The 18,809-nt window shown below is 42.2% G+C and overlaps 1 pseudogene; it reads left to right on the forward strand.

The window, feature by feature from the left end:
- Positions 1 to 17,240: 17,240 nt before the first annotated feature.
- Positions 17,241 to 17,742, forward strand: LOC147463515 (chlorophyll a-b binding protein CP24 10A, chloroplastic-like; annotated as a pseudogene).
- Positions 17,743 to 18,809: the final 1,067 nt, after the last annotated feature.

Consider the following 18,809-nt stretch of genomic DNA (forward strand, 5'->3'; position numbering starts at 1 on the left):
CCCATCACTCTAGGGCTATCTATCTTTCCATTACACACTAAGTAACACACTCTCTATTGTGTGCCTTGAGCTTCCTTCGTCTTCTCCAAGCTGTGTGTGTTTCTCTGCAACCCTAATTCCAACAATAAAGCCTACCTGCACCTTCCTGCATGTAGCGATCATAGCAGCTTTATGTGCAACAAGACCCAGTGACCAGCTGAACAGTATGTCCAGCTTCAACTACCTTACTCAGCTCATTTTTGTAGGTGCAACTAGTTATGGCCAGCATTATGGCACTCGCAAGTGTAGCTCATGCAGATTCAACAACTCTGTGCCCTTGGCCATCCTTCAATGTTCATGGAAATGATATTCAGGAGGTCCCCATGCCTAATTCTCAAGATTCACACCAATTCTTTTCCATGGAATTTACCCGTGCAGTAGCAAGTTGGGTAGAACCGGAAAGGAGTACTAGAGACCTTTCAAACCTTGGTTACATTTCGTAGATAATCAAGCTGGAGGGTACTTTGGATGCTTGCCGACGTGATGAGCACTCTCAAAGATGAGATATTTCGTGTAGTCAACCCATGGCAGAGGTCTGTTCTAGTGCTACTGAAACAGAAGATATCAAATTTCAATCGATGATCAACTAGCCTAATTTGGAGTCGGATCACCAAAACTCATTGCCTTCGTAAGCCTATTCAACACATTTTTCTGCTGATGCTACGAGGCTGTTGGTGATGCAGACGGCAGAGGGCGAAGAAATGGAAAGAGTAAATGTTGAAGTGGACATGAGGGCAGAAAAGGTTAGCAAGATCGATCACACCAAAGCTTATGATGGTTGTCCTCAAGTAATTAAGCTAGCGGCTTCAGTGCTAGTTGCTTGTGCTTTTAGCAGAGTGTGTGAGGAGATTGATAGCTCAATGTTGAGGGAAAGGCATTGGGGAATATTGCCACTTGTGCAAGTCATGGTCTGATGAGCCGTTGGGTTCAGTTGCACTCCTCGTCCAGCTCTGTTAGCCTATTTGAAAATTTGATGAGGCAAGCATTTCGGAACGATTTGTAGACAAACAGAAACATCTCTCATGAACAATTCACCGCAAAATATGGTGTCCGCGGAAGTTGGTTAATGTGCATAGCTCCAAGGAGATACAACAACATTGCAGCAGAAGTCAGTCAATCATGCAGGTGCCTAAGCTGCCAACCAGGATCAAAAGAATAGTCAAAGAGCAGAAGTGAAAACTAATTCTTTTTTTCACACAAAGAGATTTGATGTTGGAGAATCCGAAGAACACGGACTACGGAGTAATGGCATTTCTGGAGGCATACCAATATGTCAGCACCTATTAGCCTTCACTAGCAGTTTGCTGCTGGCCATTCAACAACTGGGTGGGATAGCAAAAACTTTACAGACAATATGATCAATATTGCGGCCTATAAAGAGATTCTCTTGCTAAACTGTGTGCAGGCGGCAACGAATACGGGTACAGTTGAGATTAGCAACAACACTATACTGCAGTGTTGCTCTTCAGTAGTTGCATACGAAGCAGGCAATGCTGGTGGTGTGGATTTGAATGCACATCAGTTACTGCTTCGGAGCTCCCTTCTTGCCAAAAACCACGATTTGGTGGCGGATCCTATGAGCAAGGTCCATGTACGCAGGAGCTATCGGATCAAGTTCAAATGGCTACAGATGGCAGACAATAGTTTGGTATTGTAGCCAACATAAACCCTCATTTTCCCTTGGAGGAAAGCTACTCCATGGCGGGCAGTGAAAGTCTTTTCACATCTTCTCAAAGGTCTTTTTTGCAGCACGCGATCGTGGAGGTAGAATTTCCATACAGCAGTTGTTGTATGCCAAACAGGCTAAGTGCAATTATTGCCAACATCGACTTAACATTCCATAGCATAGGGTACGCTGTTGTTAATATATTGTTTGAGTGCGAAACCAATTTCAACATCAAGAGGGACAAAATTTTTCTACTGTTGAATGCATTTTGTAACCTCAAGATTCAAAAATTAGTTATACACTCAATATATCATATATGCTGGGTGCCAAGCGCCCTCTTATGTAAATACATTCCTCATGATACTGCATCTTATCTCGATTTCTTGTAGATATGAGTCATCTTTCTTTGCATCTCTTATTGGCTTAGCATATAAGATCCATTACATCGACAAAAGTTCGAGGAGGGTTGTCTGGATAGAGGGGTTGGCTAGGGTGCTGCGGATTGGAGGCCGCCAGGGCTTGAGAAGGAGAATTGGCCGCATGGGGTGGTGGCGGTGACGTCGATTGGATTGAACATATGGAATCTATTTGTATGTTAAAAAGGGCTAGATTTCTTGTAGGCTTCATATCACCACCTCAATTGCATCATTAATAGAACTACGAGTACCTCTATTGTAAGCACTGGATTCTGCATCTTTTGGGGGGATCACACCTTGACAGCCTTCGAGTTGCATCTTTTGACTAGAGATATTAGTTTCTAATGGATGACCGTTGCGCCCTTTGCACGCGGAAAGTGGTTATTGGAGGTCCAAAATTGATGGATCTAAAGTTGTTTTGTGCTCATATACTGCTCAAAGCACGGGACTCACGCGCGTTCAGAAGTAGACGCTCAATGCAGAAAGAAAATCTATTGCTCTTGAAAGTGAGATCGTTGTCAAAGGCATCAATATATCTTTTAGAATTGTTGGTGAGGAGCTTGAGTATACCGTCTCTATGGCCACAAAAACACACTCATTACACCCTCACCTTTGGGCGGTGCTGAAAAGAATTTCTACTTGATTGAGACCCTGATTAAAACCCCTTGAAAATAACATACGTCAAATGGACTGAAAAATTCGACATCGTGTTTCCTTGAACTGCAGGTTAATGTGTTGAGAAGTATAACGTGGGGCATTTACAAGTTCTAGTTGTTCATAGCTTGCCACAATGCCTAGTAGGTAGCTGAATGCAAGGTAGTATGGACTTCATAACCGCTACATATGACAATATCCCCGCCACTTTTTGGCTCTAGTTTGAGGGTGAATGGTATCGAGCGGAACACCACCCGTACTAATGTCCATGAGCATCACGTAATAGTAGTTTGCCAGATGTGCGCTTAGGTTATTGATGAACAGACTGAATATAGTGCCTTCCGCTATGGGGACACCAACCTCAAGAAGCCCATTATCATGTGTAGTTAGGAAGCACAATACATAATGCGGATAATTCAACAAGGAGGCAAGAAGACATAATTGCTGACCAAAGCTGCTTACGAGAGAGAGAGAGAGAGAGAGAGAGAGAGAGAGAGAGAGTAATATTGATAAGAGGACATAGAACATAAAGTTACATCTTCGTGTTTTTTGTATGGCAGGGAGGACATATATTCACAACACTTCATGTTCAAATTGCATAAGCGCGACTCCAGCTTGACAACACTGCAAGGTCCATAATCTGCATCCATATTTTCATGCGCATGCGTTTGCTTGGTGCAACACATAAACGCTACAGGGTAGGGCACGGCTTCTGTTTCTTATAATTTTTTGGAGAGACCACAGTGCCATCTCTCCACCATACTTTTGTATGGCACCTCTGTATGACGTGCAATATATACTTTACACTTTCAGTCTGTGATGTTTCATTGCAGGATGAAATGTTTAACTATTTACATTGTTTTTTTGTAGCTTGGCTCAAATATCAGCCTGTAGATTGGACAATCAAAAAGTAACAGTACAACATTGTAGGTCAATAAAGCACCTCATTTATTGTTGCAGTTCATTCATGCTTTAAATCTATTTGCTTGTTTTATAAATTTTCACATTACTTCCTTTGCTTCAGTTTATTTGGATCTCGTCTTTAGAACTATACACTCGATGTCGATCAACATCTGCATATGTTAGTTACACACAAAACTCTTTGCATACGGTTGCTAGCCAATGCATATGATGTATTACAATAGTGAATACACAAGTAGTGAATGCAAGTGGTTTATCGTAGTAGTGAGTTTTCCTTGTGCATCTTTACTTTAGCTCTAAATAATTGATACCATGCTAGGTGTCCAAATAATTGATGCCATACTATATATGTCCTCGTTTCTCTCGTACTAGGTGTCACTATGAAGTTCTCAAGACCTAAAAGATTATAGTCCAAGCGTCAATAAGCTAGGGAGCAAACTGCAGCCAACTTGAAACTAGCTTATCATCCATATGTTAGGTCGTGGTTTGAAATTACTGCATTGTATAAAGATTGGAGCATGCCATGTGACATCTTTGCTCACAATCTAGAAATACGGTCCTACTACATAGTGGCATACCTCACATATATAGCAAAAAATGAGGTCGATAGACAAATGAAATAGACACTTCTGCTGCCCTCACTTTTGTATTATTGTTGGGCGCTTTGGCATCGGAGTGGCAGCAACAAGACATAGCAGCATTAATGCATTCTACAGCCCAATACCACTTCAAGATACCAATCATGACTCAACAATATCCCCTCTCTGTTTATGAGACCGATGAGCGATATTTGGATATAAAAGTGTTGGGGTATAAAGCCCAATGTGGTCGCCCAGGTAAGTGGGCGGGCCGCCAGGTATGTACACATATTCTTTTGTAAAAACCTAATAAGAACTCACTATGCTCTACACATTACAGTAGAGCGAGTTCACCATATCGTCGTGCTCTTCTTCTCGCACACTCTCTCTCGCGTCGCACTTCCGCTCGTACTCCTTCAACTGTTATCAGAGCTCAGATCGAGGCTCGGGGCAGCACTGCAGGAGGCTAGAGTCACCAGCTCAGATTGGAGTGAAATTTGACAGGCAAAGACACGGCCCCAAATCTAGTGGGCAAGCCCGTAGGGCTTGGTGTGCTCAGAATTTCATTCTGAGGTCATCTCGGTTACCGTTCGGCTTCGACAAATTTCTGTGCAGGCCATTTTCGACTACGTGGTCTCGACGGGTGCAGATCCGACTCTGCAAATTTGGGGTTTTCGGCCTACGACTGCAGGTGCTGAGGATATCGACACTCCCAGAGTGTTGATTTGTGGCTGTCTACACATCGAAGGACGGCTCACAGTTCTTGGAGGCGTGTCACATACGACACGGGCGCATCTACACACAGTCAGTAGGCGACATCCACTAGTTCATCAGGTAGCTTGTGTTTGCTTTTTGATATTCTAGATTTCATCCTGACATTGCAGGTACTTCCACATGGGATGTATTGTCAGAGATGATGTATGTCTGTTGAGGGTTTGCTGGCTGTGAGTCACGCAGCAAACAACCGCCGCAGCGGTTACAGCATACAGTGCGAAATTTGTGGATGTATGACTTTGTGGGAAGTCTATGTACTGTCAGATTTACTGCAGCCTTTGTTGAGGGTCGAGTGAGGTTTTATTGAGCTGGGGGATTCTCGAATGTTGAGATGCTTTCGGTGATACAGGTCTTGGAGCGATCCCTCGAGCACCCTTAGATAGGCAGCTAGGATGTATTGACTGTGAGTTAGACAGTTGGGATTGCATCTTTGCTTTACTGCCGTTGAGGCATTGTCGCAGTCTACGCTTACAGGACAGTGACAGGACAGTCAGAGACAGGACAGGTGCAGGACAGGTTTACCCACAGCTTACAGTGTCAGAGAGTCAGTGTTTTTGAGCCGTTTTTTGGTCTGTTTTTGAGTACACCAGAGCCATTTTACAAAGGAGACTCTGCCGAAATTTATGCAGAATCTGAAGCTTTCTTGGTTCATTTGACAAGTTGATATTGGTTCAGAGGTCAGTTTACAGGGGAAACTCTGCCGAATTTTTCCCAGGAAAGTAAACTACTGTGAAGCGTAGCTATGGCTGGATCACAGGACATTGCTCTTTACAATATCAAGAAGTTGGATGGAACCAATTTCCCATTGTGGAAGCAGCAGATTTGGCACGTGTTGGTACAAAAGAAGCAGATAAAACCTATAAAGCTCAAGGGGATAAAACCAGAAGATATGGACGAAGATGAATGGAGCGAAATGGATGAATTGGCACTTTCTACCATTATGCTGACTTTGCCAGAAAGCGTTTACTTCAATGTAGCAGACGAGATGTCGGCTTATCAAGCATGGTTAAAGCTGAGTGATCTTTATGAGAAGCAGAGTGTAGCTTCACAGGTATACTGGCTTAAGAAGCTTGTTGACTTGAAGATGAAAGAAGGGACACCTATGTCCAATCATCTGAATGAATTCAACACAATCTATAGTCAGTTGTCAGCTCAAGGTGTCAAGTTTGATGAACCTGTTAGAGCTATGTTCCTGTTGATCACATTGCCGGAAAGTTGGGACACTTTTCGCACAGCTTTGAGTAATTCTGCACCTCCAGATGGTTTGAACATAGCAAGTGTAGAAGGAAGTCTACTTACTGAAGAAACCAATAGAAAGACAAAGGACAAAGGCAAAGGAACAGCCTTAGTTGTTAGGGGAAGGACCAAAGAAAAGTACAAAGGTGGAAAGAGGAATCAGTCTCGTAGCAAGTCCCGCAGTGCTAAAGGCAAGAGTGACATAGAATGCTACCATTGTGGCAAGAAGGGTCACATGAAAAGAGACTGCAGAGAATGGAAAGCAGAAAAAGGCAAAGAGAAAGCTGAAGACCATGGTGAGAAGAACAAGTCCTCGGTGAAGATTCAAGAAATAAATGTGACAAACACTGTTGCAGAGGATGACAGTCTAGTGTCAGGAGACATCTACTTCTTGAAGAATACAATGGATTGAGCTCTTCTTACAACATCTGATGGAAATGCACTGAGTGACTGGATTATAGACTCAGGGGCATCACTTCATGTGTCTCCAAACAAGGAGTGGTTTACTTCTTATGTGACCACTAAAGATCATGTTCGGCTAGGCAATGGGCAGACATGTGAGATCTTAGGTGTTGGAGATGTTCAATTGAAGTTTCAGAATGGCTCTTCTTTCACGCTGAAGAATGTGAGACATGTTCCCGCAATTACAAAGAGCTTGATCAGCACAGGTTTACTTGATGATGCTGGCTACGTCACCACTTTTGGACAGAACATGTGGAAGATATCCAAGGGTTCTATGACAGTAGCACATGGAGTAAAGTCTGGAGGACTTTACATGATTTATGTATCAAATGTCTCTAAAACAGTAATCAATGTAACCAAGCAGCCGAACGTTTCTTTGTGGCATAGCCGGTTAGGACATATGTCCAAGAAGGGAATGGAAATCTTGTCTCGTTCTGGTTATTTGCCTAGCTTTTCATTTAATGATTTTGAATTCTATGAACATTGTCTGTATGGTAAGCAAACACAGCAGCCACATAAGCATAGAAGCAGTAGAAGAGATACACAGTTGGCACTTGTTCATAGTGATTTGTGTGGACCTATGCCTAACCTATCTCTAGGGGGAGCTTCTTACTTTATGACATTTATAGATGATTACTCGAGGAAAGTATGGGTTTACTTTCTCAAGCACAAGGATGAAGCGTTTAGTGTTTTCAAAACGTTTGTGAAACTTGTGGAGAATCAGAGTGGCAAGAAGCTTAAATGCTTACGCACTGACAATGGTGGAGAGTATGTTTCAAAGGCCTTTCAGGACTTTTGTGAGTCAAAAGGTATAAAACGTGAACTTACTGCTCCTTACAATCCTTCTCAAAATGGTGTTGCTGAGAGGATGAATAGGATCATACAAGGGAAGGTCAGAAGTATGTTGTCTAATGCACAGCTGCCAAATGGGTTTTGGGCTGAAGCTGTATCAATAGCTGTTCATCTTGTAAATAGATCTCCTAGCAAGGTTTTGCAGAAGGATTCAGTGCTAGAGATGGTATGGTCAGGCAAAATGCCCTCATACAAGCATCTCAGAGTCTTTGGCTGTGAGGCATATACTCACGTTCCAAAGGAATTTAGGAACAAACTTGAGCCAAAGAGTAGAAAGTGCATCTTTCTAGGCTATGGTAATTCTGGTGAGATGGGGTACAGACTTTGGGATCCCGAATCCAGAAAGGTTGTCCGCAGCAATGATGTTCACTTTAATGAATCCAAATATCATTCTAAACCAGAGAGGGTTGAGGAGATTAGAAGAGTTGTCTTCCAAGAAGATGGACCTGCACGTGCAAGACAAAATGTCAGGGCTCAAGAGGATCAAGGACAGGATAGAGCGGAACCACAGGTTGTGGCTGAGCCTGAGCCACCTATTGTGCGTAGATCTGGACGTGTCACGCGACCTCCTTATAGGTTTGTTCCATCTATGAACTATGTCATGTTGACTGATTGCAATGAGCCTTCATGTTACAAGGAAGCAGTGCAAATGAAGGACTCCGGGAATTGGCAATTGGCCATGCAGTCAGAGATGACAGCTCTGCATAAAAACCAGACATGGAAGCTAGTTAAATTACCACGGGGCAAAAAGGCTCTAGCCTGTAAATAGGTTTACAGGTATAAGATCACCGCTCATGATAGTCAGCCAAAGTACAAAGCAAGGCTTGTTGCCAAGGGCTTTAATCAAGAACAAGGCATTGACTTTGATGAAGTCTTCTCTCCGGTGGTCAAAATGACTACATTGAGATGCTTTCTTGCATTGGTTGCCATATTAGATTTGGTGTTGCACCAAATGGATGTCAAGACAGCGTTCTTGCATGGTGATTTAGATGTGGAAATTTACATGCAGCAGCCAGAAGGGTTTGTTGAGAAAGGCAAGGAAGATTGGGTATGCCAGTTGTTAAAGAGTCTTTATGGCTTAAAACAATCACCGAGGGCATGGTACCATAAATTCCACAAGTTTATGCTTTCTCAAGGCTACAAACGTAGTGAGTTCGATCACTGTCTATATACAAAGAAGGCTAAGGATGGTAGTTGGCTGATCCTTATTTTGTATGTGGATGACATGTTGATTGCTGGCAAGCACTTGGAAGAAATTTCAGCTTTGAAGTCAAAGATGGAGATGGAAAAATCATTTGACATGAAAGACATGGGTGAGGCAAGTCATATACTTGGTATGCGCATTGAGAGAGACAGATCAAAGAAGTTGATTTGGTTATCTCAAACAGAGTATATTGACAAGGTCTTGCAACGTTTCAATATCGAGAAGGGAAAGGAACTGAGTGTTCCATTGCCACCATATGTGAAACTTAGCAAACAAGATTGTCCTGTGTCTGAGGAAGAACAGGCTGAAATGGATCAGATTCCATATGCATCTGCAGTGGGTAATTTGATGTATGCAATGATTGCTACTCGCCCAGACATTGCATTTGCAGTGGGAGTAGTAAGTCGATACATGTCAAACCCAGGCAAGAAACATTGGGAGGCAGTGAAAGGAATATTGAGATACCTGAAAGCTACAAAGAGTATGCGTATATGCTATGGGAGTCAGGAGCTAAGTGTAAAGGGTTTTACAGACTCAGATTATGCAGGTGACTTAGACAGCCGAAGGTCTACGTCAGGGTATGTCTTTACATTGGCTGGTGGAGCAGTATCATGGCGTTCTAGATTACAAGATTGTGTTACTCAGTCTACTACAGAGGTTGAATATGTTGTAGCATCAGAGGTATGCAAAGAATCAATTTGGCTTAATCGACTAGTAACAGATTTGGGAATCAAAGAAGAGATGCCTGTGTTATATTGTTATAGTCAAAGTGCTATACAATTGGCTCGCAATCCAGTTTATCACTCAAAGACAAAGCATGTGGATGTGAAGTATCATTTCATCAGGGAAATGCTCGAGGATAAGCAACTTCAGCTTGTCAAAGTTCACACCACAGAAAATCCTGCTGATCTACTTACAAAAGGACTTCCCTCAGAGAGCTTTGCGCATTTTTGCAGGCAGTTAGGTGTAGGGTAGTACATCACTTCTCTACATCTATTGTATATTAGCTTGTATAGTAGCTTCTCTCACACTTAAAGTACCACATTGGACTATAAGTGGGAGGTTGTTGGGGTATAAAGCCCAATGTGGTCGCCCAGGTAAGTGGGCGGGCCGCCAGGTATGTACACATATTCTTTTGTAAAAACCTAATAAGAACTCACTATGCTCTACACATTACAATAGAGCGAGTTCACCATATCGTCGTGCTCTTCTTCTCGCACACTCTCTCTCGCGTCGCACTTCCGCTCATACTCCTTCAAAAAGAGGTAGATATTATAATTATAGAGACGAGCTATCCATGTTAACCCAAAAGACTTTTGACCTTATGTCAACGTAACAAGCCGTACATTGGTAGATCCCTTCAACATTAAATGTGTTCTCTTGCTCGGTGATCTTGCCCAACTACCCTCAGTTTGTAATTACACACGGGAGCTTTGTAACACATGCCATATCACAAGCTTGGTCCACTGGCTACATGTAAATTTGTACAAGATGTCATGCTTTGTAAGACACGCAACGAACCTTGAATTTCTTCAGTTCTTGATCATTATTCTTGAAAAAAACTAGTCCTAGATGAGATCAATTGTATCTTGGGTGCATGTATTATAGATGAAGCGCATGTACATGACTCCATCAACAACTCTACTACGATAATCTGTACTCACAAATAAGACGTCCAATACTATAACAACCTTGCCTTGAATAAGTTGTACAATCAAGCTGACACTACGAAAGTTGAAATGAAGACAAACATGGGTAACATAAATGTCCTTCAACAATGGATCCTAGATGCTAAGTTCAATGAGCTGGATTTGATCGCAATTGACATGCACTGCATGATCACTGAAAACATCGACTTGACAAGCGGTGCAGCAAATGGTGCAATATGCATTGTCGATGCCATAACATAGAACACAGAAGGTGAAGTTACATGTAGCACTGTTCTCATTTATTGAACGGGAATGACTACAAAAGAAGAAAGGTAAAATACAAATAACTACAAAAGAAGAAAGACAAAACACACTCGATATTCACCTTCAAAAACGCGAACCGACATTCTGCGCCACCAACCATTCAATAATAAATTTCTTTTTGAAATGCTTTCCATTTGCAAGAATCTACATGTAGCATGTATACTAGAAAAAACATTCATCCGTAGAAATAGTAGTACAACCTTATAATCTCAATTGTAATCATCCCTATAATATTAATAATTGATTCCAAATTAGTCATGCTCTTGTTCCCTTCAATGCTAGATGTTAAATGTCAATTTGCATATGTCCTGCTATATTCTATAGATTTCATATAGCAAGGCCCACCAAGCAAGACTAGTTTGCTTAAGTTTTCCAAAACGCCAGTAAATTCTATTAGATTTTTCAAAATACCATGCATTAAACTTGCAAGATACTATTTTTGGCAACTCCTTAAATTTCTATAGACCAAAGTGTGACTATACCGCGTACTTGATTTTTTTCGACCTTGTCGTTTTGTTTCAAAAAACCATTCCTTTCATCATGTTCTTGTTCTGTTGTGACAATGCCACCAAGGGCCTTCTTCCCATGGTGTTTTGTATATGTATTCCATCTTTATGCATTTACAGACAGCGTTTGGGAAAAGTGTGCCTCAGCTTAGCCTTGAACCGGTTAAAAAATCAAAACATCTTTAGCTTAGCCTCAACTTAGCCTTGAGCCTGTTTGTATATGTATTCCATCTTTATGCATTTACAGACAGTGTTCGAGAAAAGTGTACCTCACCTTAGCCTTGAGCCGGCTGAAAAATCAAAACAATCGGTTGAAGGGAGAGGGAGAAGGAGAAAATCCGCTTGGAAAATTTAAGAAAATAGAGTTAAATTGCAAAAAATGCTACATATTTCAAAAAATTTCTTTGAATCTACCCTAGAGGGAATTTTCTATGTTTGTTTACAAAGCAAAGTCTCCCCTAAGGCAAGCTAGGCTAAGGCTTTCCAATCAACAATAAAATAAAACGAGCGAAGCCAAGTTTCGAGCAAATATGAGCAGCACCCTTGACAAATTGATACGAGTGCAACGTATATTGAAGAAAATAATCACGGCATGCTGGATTCAACCAGCACCTCAACACAAAAGGGTCGTACGTCTAAAATTACATGTTGAGGCCCTAACAAAATCCCAAGTCACACAAGTACATATAAAGTACTTAATTATAAATGAGTCAAAAACACCAAAAAAGGTTAGATTTAACTTCCAACAAGTTATAAGGCCACTCAGGAACCTACCAAGTGAATGAATATCTTGCTAAGCATATTCCAAAACTCGATTTGAGCATGTCTATTCTCCATTGTAAACTTAAATATAGCCAAAGTTAAAAGCTCTCAAATGTAAGGATCATAAACATGGGCTGACATAATTGGCCATCCTTTCACTCGATGCACATGCTCAAAATGCACCCACATAGCTCGCATGTTTCCTCCAAGACGCATATAATTAACCAAGTCCACCCCACATCCAGGGCCCATTGTAGACATCTTGAAAACATGAGGCTATTGGCCAACACCCAGTTGACCATGGAAAAGAACACTATGCAGGTAGGAATATCAACTCTTACACTTGAATTCTAATATTGACTCAAGATCGATAGATTTAATACCGTTTGCTTTTTTGACGAGTTTCTAGGCTATGTTGCACTCGATGCCAGCTAGACTCGTGGAGTAACAGTATCAAGAAAATCAAGAAAATCCTTTTCTCCCAAGGGAGTGTTTGCAGAACAGCTAAGACCCATCAAATTGTTGTTCCATACTATACATGCTTGAGTTATCACATTGTGATGGTATCTCAAAAGCAATGCTCCTTCATCTCTCAATGTTTATCTCCCATCTCGCTTTGTGTCTACCCATTGCTCCGTCTCTCATCGGGTCTCTTCATTCTTCTTAGCTTTAAATTTTCTAGCCCGTCAACCTTAGATCACCTTCCCATAAACCTGTGAAAAACCTAGCCCATGACAAGGTCCACTCAGAAATAAAGGGCTGCCCAACCAAGTGGACGTACTCTCATAGGCACCGATGCCATTTGTCTCTATCGGCGGTGACTGGCTATGATAGAGCAAACGATGTGGACATGAATTCAATTGGAAAAAAACCTTGGGTTTGCTGCTTGCATTCAAATGCCAGCTCCACTCAGTTGAGGCAAGCAAGAGCACCTTCCCATAGGATTTCCAAAAGGCCTCTGAGCGAAACTTCACTGCAAATTGCAATTCCCATAGGGTAGTCGTGCACTTGCAAGCAGCCATTGTTCTGGTGGGTGGTTGAACCACCCCCCACATTGGCTGCCACACCTCTTGATCGGGTGCAGAAAGTGGCCTTCACCCCTAAATTAATGGTGGCCTTCACAAGTGTGAGCAAACAAGAGCTGGCGCCACCTATTTTGTCTCAACTGCTGGAATAAATAAATTAATCTAGCCTCATGCCTCGTGATATCAAAAGACATGAGCACTCCTTCAGATCAAACGTTCATGCATTTGATTTAAAGCACCCCTATGTAACTGAAATCAATCAATCATAACCTTCTACACCCTATCTCTGTGCATCTCTCTCTCTCTCTCTCTCTCTCTCTCTCTCTCTCTCTCTCTTTCTCTCTCTCCTTCTCCGTGTATCTCTCTCTCTCACACACACAATATAATAATAACAATGTCTCCGTTTTGGGATAGAGGACACCCTTCTGGGTATTCATATGGTATCAAAGCATGTTTATTGAGGCCACAAAGATAAAGTTGAATGGTATTTGCGTACTAAATTCGGGGCCTAATGTAGCAGACCAAAGAGTTGTTTAGGTTAGTGAGGGTTGTGCACATGGTATAGAGGTGGCAAGAGAGGGTGGAGAACGAAACGGTGGGCAGTTGTCATGCGGGATAATTGTCTTCACCTACTTTCCCAGTACTTGACATTTATTTGCATGCCCAAATCATCTCAGCCCCGCTAAGACCGTAGCAACTCAGCTTAGCTCAAATGAATCTTTGCTCGTCCCCTCTCTACGTTGTGAAGCTCACTTGTAGACTAGGATGTCGACTTTGAGCCATGCTTTACATATTGGTGATTGGAGAAATGAGCATCAAATGGCAGGTGGTCAAATGGGGCAAAACAAAAGTTTTTTTTTGGAATTTTTTAGAGAATTTTGTGGAGGCCTTGGAGGTCCAAGGCTTGCAGGGATGCCACGTGGCATAGGGGTAAGACCCATATGCAAGGTTCGGTAGCAGAGGAAAATGGTATTTAGGGCGGAGTGTGAGCGCATTTGGAGTGTAATTTGGAGAGTGGGATCTTGACGAGCTCCCTCTCTATGGCAATATGAGTAAGCGCTGCTCTCATGGTGCTGTTCAACGACGTTGGGTGGTGGATGTGGCCGATTTTAGGTGGTGCTGTTCAACGACGTTGGGTGGTGCGTTCCCACTCGAAGATCGATGGAGGATATGTGATGTAGTGATGATGTGGCCTGTTGTGGGGGATTGTTCCCACGCTCACAAAGGGCCAACACTTTTTAGTTGGAGAGAGGGGGTTCCCCTAGGCCTTGTCACGGCGCCGTGACAACACCAAGGCAGGCCTAAGAGGTATTTCACATGCAGAGTGAGAGAGAAAGAGGAATGTGCTTGGTTGGCGGGTCTAAGGGTGGTTCACATGCAAGAAAGCTTGCCGAGGGGTTGACAACATGCAAAATATACCAAATATAGGGCATGTCGGTGAAATGCAATTCGAGTGCTAAAATGGGTTGAAGTGGACTGCACCAGCAGAGAAAGGAAAATTTTTCTTTTTTTGTGCTGACATCTCCTATAAGAAGGATTTCCTTGATTTGTGAAGGGCTTTTTTTCCGCAGTTGTGCGGGGAGGCCATTGGAGGCTGCTGAGCCATGGAGTTTATGGGGAGCCAGGAGGGCTACCAGGGTTTGTGATGTTGAGCTCGTCGACGTGTGTGTCGGCTTGGAGCAACGTGGTATATGGTGTTGTTTTGAGCATATTGAAGCCATGATTGGCATGTATTTGTGTTGATTCCTCTTTCCCCCTTCTCTTCTTTTCTTGTGTGCGTGCGTTTTTGGGCGTGTGTTGGCAGGTGTGCCCACCCGAGATCGAGTTGTGCAAAGAGGGATAGAGAGAGGTGTTGTGCGTTGGAAGGCTATGATTTAAGTAGTGCAGAATGATTGGGCTTGTTTGCAATGTTGAAATGAGTGTGTGTGTGTGTGAGCGTGTGTGCGCGCACCTATGTGTCAAGTTGTGTGCAAAGGGTTGTTTTCTTGGAAATTGGGTTGTGTTTGAAGGTGAAATCTAGTGGATTGGGGTGCTGTGTATATCCTGGGTTATAGAGAGGTAATAGTTTTTCTCCATGTGTGTATCCCTTTCCCCCTTTCCATTGTGATCCAAGAACATTGCTTGTACAAAAAAGGCAAGTGTTCTACAAGGAGGGTCCACTTGGTTTTAGTGGACTACCAACCATTGCAGATAGGGATCTAGAACCGCTAGTAGTGTTGAAGCATTCCTCAGAGAGAGTTATGGGGGTGAGAATTAAGTGGGAAGAATTTACTCTCTCACTATGCTTAACATATACAACCCCTACAATGCTAAGGGACAAGACAATGTAGGTTGATATCAGACATATGTCTATGGAAGGAGATTGGTGCATCATAGGATAGAAATGACAAGATGGGCTTGTCCAACCTATTGGTAGGATCTAAGAAAACTAAATGGAGAGGTCTGTGTGACAAATGGACAATAACTAAGTTATGCATCATTTCTCATGAGGTAAATCTCCTAGTTTAACATACACTAGCCTCCAGTATGTCAACATAGCCTCTTGTTTGGATAGGTGCTACCTCTCTCACCGAGCAAAGTGGCTTTCACCTTTTTTGGAGCGGAGTGTATATATACCACCTAGAGTATGTTGGACCATTTCCTCATTAAGCTAAGAATTACAAGGGCTAAGGAGGAAGAGTGTTATTGAGAAGGGAAAAAGAAAAAACTTGGCGTGAGGGAGAATCTTTTCAAGAACCTGCTCTTTAGGTTCCTGTCTAAGTTAGCAGCACTATACTGTGTAGCTTGAAAATTAAATACACAATGCCTAAGGTAAATAAAGAAAGCCATAAACCCATAAATGCAAGAGTAAGTAGGAGAGCTCTCAAAAGAAAATAAAAAAAAATTAGCAATGCTTTAGAGGAGGACCATAGGAGGTGGCTTGAAGTAAATGTTGTGCTTGTTGATAAGAAATTCAAAGAGATTTAAAAGACCAGATTGGTGGCTAGAGCCCTTGCCCTTCAAACCTAAGACTACCAAACTAATCTCACTTTTACAGAGATCTAAAGGTCAAAAGAAGAAGGGACATAATTGAAAAAATCACAAAAGATATGGGGGATGTTGTCCGAGACAAGAATGATATGGTCAAGCTTATGCTCAACCACCCTATCCAAATTACAAGCCAACTAGAAGTCTACTTTCAATGGTGAAGTGGGCGAGAACAATGTTGCTTAGCAATTTAAAGAGAATCATGTTTCCAAGAGAAGTTCAAGCCTTGGAAAGGCTCCTATCAACTGATGAATGTTGGGTTGACTTGAAAAAAATGGGGAAGGAAAAGTACCCTCAAGGTGGGATAGACTGACAGTAGAATTTTTCAAAGCGTTAGGATCTTTGTCTGGGTGACCATATCGGAACCAAGACTAAAATGTCAATTATGGGAAAAAGCAAGTGACTTGCCTAGGGCATGGAGGCACGCCAAGAGGTTAATCTCTCATCTAAACATGGTACACTCCACTTTGATGCTCAAAGTGCATTCTATCTACCGGAATCTTGGATTTTATCAACTAATCCTCTCACACAACCACATGCAAATCTATAAGCAAATCAACTCCAATTGACTCCAAACTCAATAGACAACTTCCTGAGACTCGTAATCAAACCCAAGAGAAAAACACAAATTTCTCAAGCACACTAGATGGAGGTCATCTTTTCAGATTTGAGACTTGCCTACTAGGGTTTGATAAGTTTCAAATCTTATATAATTGATAGAATCTTAGTACAACACTCAGATAGTGAGATATGTCACTTGGAAGATAGGAATCTCAAACTCCAAGCGAGTTTTCTCGAGCAATCCCTAAACCGAGCAAAACACGACAAAAAAATATACATCAAAAATCACATAGCAGTGAGGGTGTTTTCATTACTTTTAAGCATCATAATGAGAGGGTCACACACACACACACACACACACACACACACACACACACACACACACACACACACACACACACACACACACACACAAATGTTTGTGTGAGTTCAAGTGCAGAGAGAGAGAGAGAGAGAGAGAGAGAGAGAGAGAGAGAGAGAGAGAGAGAGAGAGAGAGAGAGAGAGAGAGAGAGAGAGAGAGGAGTTTTCTCGCATGTGAAAGAGTGAGGAAAGGTAGTTGGCAAGCTTGTTTTTGTGTAGAGCTATGGTGGCCATTGCAGCAAGCTCTTCATCCCCATCTCTTCTTTGCAATGGTTACCCTACAATCGTCCTCTTCATCAGCATCCTTGTCCTTGAAGTCCTGCCCCTCACTCTCCTTCACCCCTTCCAATGGCTTTTGCCTTATTTGCATGATCTCCAAGAAGGTCTCTCTGCCTGGTCCTCCGAAAAGATGTCATGGCTTTTTGGGATGAGGGGAGGTGGCAACCTTGTCAATCTTGAATGGCTTGATGGATTGCTTTTCAATGACTATGGCTTTAATCCCCTTCAACTTGTAAAGGATACAACTACCACCGAAGGTGGAAATCTTTGTGGGACAAGTATGGAGCATAGTCCCCTAGTTCCAAGTTGGAGCTCAACCTAGAGCAGTTGCTCCATTCTCTTTTGGAAAGTTTTTGGGTACTCAACTATTGTTGATGCGATGGTTTGAGAGCCCGAGATGGGTTGACTTCTTTGACACTAGTACCCAATCTTTGCTCGGGTTTTAGTTTGCGCGAAAAATCTAGCTCGGGCTATGGTAAGACTCCTTGAAAGGTCATAGAAGTCATTTCTTGATTCTTGTAAAGTGCTTGCAATGTAGGTATCCACACGTAGAGCTTGATGAGACAAACACAATGGTGCCCTCAAAATATTGATGCGACAACCGTGCAGTGTAGTGCAAAGAAATGAATTCACATTAGAGAGAAGATAACACATGACGTACAGAAGAACCTTATCTGCTCATTCATTTCATAATAACACTGATGTCAAAAAATTTACAAAAGTGCCTTTTATACCCTGGCTCCTGGTTTTATGATCTATGATACAAAGGCTGGATTTTTTTGCATCATAGTAGAACTTATATCTCAGGCTTCAAAATTATGTCATGATAGCAAATACGGGTTTTGGAAACAATATTACAATAAATTGGGATTACAAAAGTGATGAGATTGCTTGTGGTATGCCTTGGGGGGGGGGGGGGGGGGGGGGGAGGGGATTGGGGTAGGTGCGTGGGGGTCATTTGATATTTATGTGACTATCATGTGAGTGCAGCAGAAGGGGTTATTAAATTTTATTTTTTCTCACAATTTTACATACAGAAGGGCACCATAAAATGGAATTGAATTTTTTTTAAACAGATTGAATAGGAAAAGGGTGTATCTATTTGTCAAAAATTCACAGATAAGGATTTTTAGAAATAACCTTTAAATGCACATGATATATGCAATTTATACATAGTGAACCCCCCCCGGGCCGAGTGGTATGCACTTGGTCTTCATTGTCATTGGAATCTTCCAACACTCCCCCTCCCCCCCCTTATTTTATGTCGTCCTCGACATGAGTCAAAATCAAGGCTGTTGGTGAATGAAGGATCGCCTTTAAGAGTATCACTTTGCTTGCTCTTGTAATCCTTCTTGATACTCTCTTGCTAGCTCTCTGTCTTGCGGGGCAAAGGGTTTCATTATGTCTGTTTGGTGAAGTTCCATTGCCTGATAACTTACAAACCTTGCCGGATGTAGTTGACTTCTGGACCAAAGAGAGGGGTGTTCAACGTGAAAAATCTTGTATAAGAAGC

The sequence above is a fragment of the Adiantum capillus-veneris genome, chromosome 2, assembly GCF_014529385.1.
Source record: "Adiantum capillus-veneris isolate H3 chromosome 2, ASM1452938v2, whole genome shotgun sequence".
Taxonomy (NCBI): domain Eukaryota; kingdom Viridiplantae; phylum Streptophyta; class Polypodiopsida; order Polypodiales; family Pteridaceae; genus Adiantum; species Adiantum capillus-veneris.